Raw genomic sequence first — 3,856 nt, 5'->3', positions numbered from 1 at the left:
AGTCGTGGCTGCAGTGAGCCATGATTGCACCACTGCACTCCATTCTGGGTGACAGAGAGAGGCCCTGTCTCAAAAAAAAAAAAAAAAAAAAAAAAGACACTATCAGTCACACTACCCAATTGCCCAGTCTTGGAGCCTGATAATTGATGCCTTCTCCCTAACCCCAATCTAATCTGTCACCAGTTTCTGTTTTGCCTCTTATGAATTTATCCTCTTTGCTTTGTTTCCACACATCCTAATTAAAGTATCTCTCTTGTAGCCTTGCAGTGGGACTCTTACGTGGTCTCACCCATTCTGGCATCTCTCCTATCCATACTGCAGGCAGAGGAAGCATTTAGAATTCTTATATTACCCACTTAAAATCCTTTGGTGATGTCTTAATCTGGTCAAAGACAGCTAGCTCATAAGGGGAAACTAGAACCAAATCCTTTTTCCTTCAACCAACTAGGCCTCACACAAAACTTAAACTTAGCCAATATGAGTAAGACAAAAAAACTTCAGATTCAGCGGGGAGAAAAAGCAAATGGCTCCTAGTCCAAGGGACAGAATGGGTTACAGCTCTTAACAGGGCTGGCTGCAGCCTTGGGTAGTGGGGGTGTTACATTGTGGCATACGGGTGGCATATATGGGTCCCCAGTCAAGGACAGAGCAGTGGTTTTATCAAGGGGTATAACCCTAGTATAAGGTGTAACCCGAGTATCCTACTATGTCAAGAGGGCTCCAGAAAGTTGTTCAGTCACTTTCATAGTGAGTGCATAAGAGTGACCTTTCTGTACTCTATTATTCAGGTCCACATAACTACTTGCATCAAGAGGAGACAAGTGGAGACCCCCACGAGTGTGGCAGCGGGGTAGGGAGGGAGGTGGTTCTGGGTGTACCAAGATAGAGCTCCCGTGGAACAGGAAGGCACGGCCCGTAGTGGCTCTAACCGGGAGAGAGGCAGGGTGGGAAGGCTGACTAAAGTTTAGGGATGGCTGAAGCGGGAAAGGAGGGACGTCGCTGCCTCAGGGAGTAAAGGAGAAAGCAAGAGGTGCCAGGTGCTATTCAAGTAGCTAAGGGGGAAATGGCGACTTCGGAGATCGGGTGGTCTAGTAAAGTATGATTTCTTAGTTAAACCTCGAGAGTGGACAACTAGTGGAGGAAGGGAGGGTGAAGGCAAAGAACACTACTCAGTAACACTCGTTCAACAGTGGTGCTGTGGACTGTAAAACAGCTACCGAAGAAAGGCAGGGGATTATTTTACCTCGTGCATCCCGGCCCAGGAGGCCGCGCCCTTGGGAAAGCAGGTCTCTAGAAGGGCATAGCTTTCCGTCACCGGCGTTGCAGACGGAGAACTACTCCACGCGGTAGCTGTACCGCTCGGCGGAAACCTCGGGCGAAGGGTGGGGCGAAGCCGCGAAAGGTGGGGTTTCCGGCGCGGCCAGGACCCAGCTTCCGGCGTCCGTTGGGACGCTGCGGGGATTTTTATCCCGGCTGAGAGGAACCTGCGGCCAGCGTGGCTGGCTGGTTTTGCCGTTAGTGGGGGCGTTTCCTGAGGACGGCGTACGGAGTGTGGGTGAGGAGCTGCTGTGGGACGGAAGAGGAAAAAGCGGAATTGGGGCGGGAGGCTGCAGTTTTTGTGACAGGGTTCGGGAACTACCAGTGGCGCCCACAGGCCGCCCCTCCTCTCAGGCCTGGCCAGCCTGCGGTCTTGCTCTGTGCACATTCCATGCCTTCAGCGAAGGGACCGAACCCTTTGCCTTGGCCCCGCGCGTGTGCACAGCTGGGCTCGAGGCGCACTGTGGGTCTCTCCGGGGCGGATTGTGACACTAGTGTGTCAGTCATTCCTCAAAGCGTGCTCTTGGTCTGTATTTTGGAGCTAGCGTCCCTTCTGGTCAGTGTGGCGTTTGTAAGGCCTTGGTACTTGGGCTAGAACCGAGTGCAGTGACCAGTCTTGAGGCCCCTTCCCAGCCAAGAGATAGAAGGATGGAAGTTGAGTTGGTGCTGAAAGAGTTTGTTGTTGGGGCCTAGTAGCTCTGGACACTGGGATTCATGAGTTAATTCACAGTCTTCGTTGAACGCCTGAATAACACAGTGGGAAAGGCAGCACACTACCTTATGCACAGAGCTTAATGGTTTAGTAGGAGAGGCCCGTACTGGTAACCAGGACAGTGGTAAATGTAGTAGGAACACAGATGGCCCCTAGGGACCCTAGGGGAGAAAAGGAGTTGGACCCAGGGGAGCACGCCAGAGGAAGTGATGGTTATCTGAGACTGAGGGCTGGAGGGATTGGCCAGGAGACGAGGGTGTAGAGGGGCCCGAGTAGTTGCAGACAAAAGTCCCGCAACGAGGGAGGCAAAGTGTAGAGCTCTTGGCCGACTGCAGTACCGTGGAACTTGGGTGCTAGTGGAGACAAGTGAGTTGGAGAGGGTAAACCAGGGCTCTCTCCACCAGTGTTCATTGTTCAGACTATCCAGAGGACAGCGGGGAGACACTGGAAGAATTTTAACTGGGGAGTGGCTGAGTAATACCGTCATTTATTGAATGTGTACAGTGGTTCCAGAAAAGTCTGGAACCGTATAGGGAAGGACAGAAAATTTGTACTTCCCAGGAGTTTTAGGAGGCATGTTCTGTAGAGCTCCAGTCTCCCAAGGGAAGATTTGTATTAAAATCTCTTGTTTTAAGTATGTAAGTTTTGAATAATATGCCATAATGTATATTTAGGTATGTTTTCTCAAATCCTCAAGTTATACTAACGCTTTAGAACTTTGCATCATATGTATCCTGTGATTTTTGTAGCCCTTGATATATCCATAATTTCCCTCGTTGCTTCTCTCTCCCAGCCCTCCACATACATAACCCAACCTTTCTCTGAGCGGAATACAATTCACAATTCTTCATAGGTATTACTTTCTTTTTTTTTTTCTTTTTAATTTTTTATTATACTTTAAGTTTATGTGCCATGTTGGTGTGCTGCACCCATTAACTCGTCATACATTAGGTATATGTCCTAATGCTATCCCTCCCGCCCCCCCACCCTACAACAGGCCCCAGTGTGTGATGCTCCCCTTCCTGTGTCCAAGTGTTCTCATTGTTCAATTCCCACCTATAAGTGAGAACATGCGGTGTTTGATTTTCTGTTCTTGCGACAGTTTGCTGAGAATGATGATTTCCGACTGTATCCATGTCCCTACAAAGGACATGAACTCATCCTTTTTTGTGGCTGCATCGTATTCCATGGTGTATATGTACCACATTTTCTTAATCCAGTCTGTCTTTGATGGACATTTGGGTTGATTCCAAGTCTTTGCTAGTGTGAATAGTGCCACAGTAAACATACATGTGCATGTTTCTTTATAGCAGCATGATTTATAATCCTTTGGGTTCATACCCAGTAATGGGATGGCTGGGTCAAATGATATTTCTACTTCTAGATCCTTGAGGAATCACCACACTGTCTTCCACATGGTTGAACTAGTTTACAGTCCTACCAACAGTGTAAAAGTGTTCCTATTTGTCCACATCCTCTCCAGCACCTGTTGTTTCCTGACTTTTTAGTGATTGCCTTTCTACCTGTTGTGAGATAGTATCTCATTGTGGTTTTGATTTGCATTTCTCTGATGGTGAGTGATGATGAGCATCTTTTCACGTGTCTGTTGGCTGCATAAATGTCTTCTTTTGAGAAGTGTCTTCATATCCTTCACCCACGTTTTGATGGGATTGTTTGTTTTTTTCTTGTAAATTGGACTGAGTTCTTTGTAGATTCTAGATATTAGCCCTTTGTCAGATGAGTAGATTGCAAAAATTTTCTCCCATTCTGTAAGTTGCCTGTTCACTCTGATGGTAGTTTCTTTTGCTGTGCAGAAACTCTTTAGTT

General features: G+C 47.8%; 1 protein-coding gene across 3 annotated transcripts in view; it reads left to right on the top strand.

Moving 5' to 3' along the window:
• HDHD2 (haloacid dehalogenase-like hydrolase domain containing 2) overlaps positions 1–3,856 on the top strand; it is a 52,593-nt gene that overhangs the window by 352 nt on the left and 48,385 nt on the right. The window contains exon 1 of one of the 3 annotated variants that reach the window (XM_011977751.1): positions 1,410–1,555. The exons of the other annotated variants lie outside the window; for them this stretch is intronic. The gene's annotated coding sequence lies outside the window, so the exon portion shown is untranslated. Of the gene's footprint in view, positions 1–1,409; positions 1,556–3,856 lie in introns of those variants that run through there. 3 annotated transcript variants of the gene reach the window in all.

The sequence above is a fragment of the Mandrillus leucophaeus genome, unplaced genomic scaffold, assembly GCF_000951045.1.
Source record: "Mandrillus leucophaeus isolate KB7577 unplaced genomic scaffold, Mleu.le_1.0 Scaffold1830, whole genome shotgun sequence".
In the NCBI taxonomy this organism is placed as follows: Eukaryota; Metazoa; Chordata; class Mammalia; order Primates; family Cercopithecidae; genus Mandrillus; species Mandrillus leucophaeus.
Note: the sequence above shows the minus strand (reverse complement) of the source record. Positions and strands in the feature narration are given on the sequence as shown.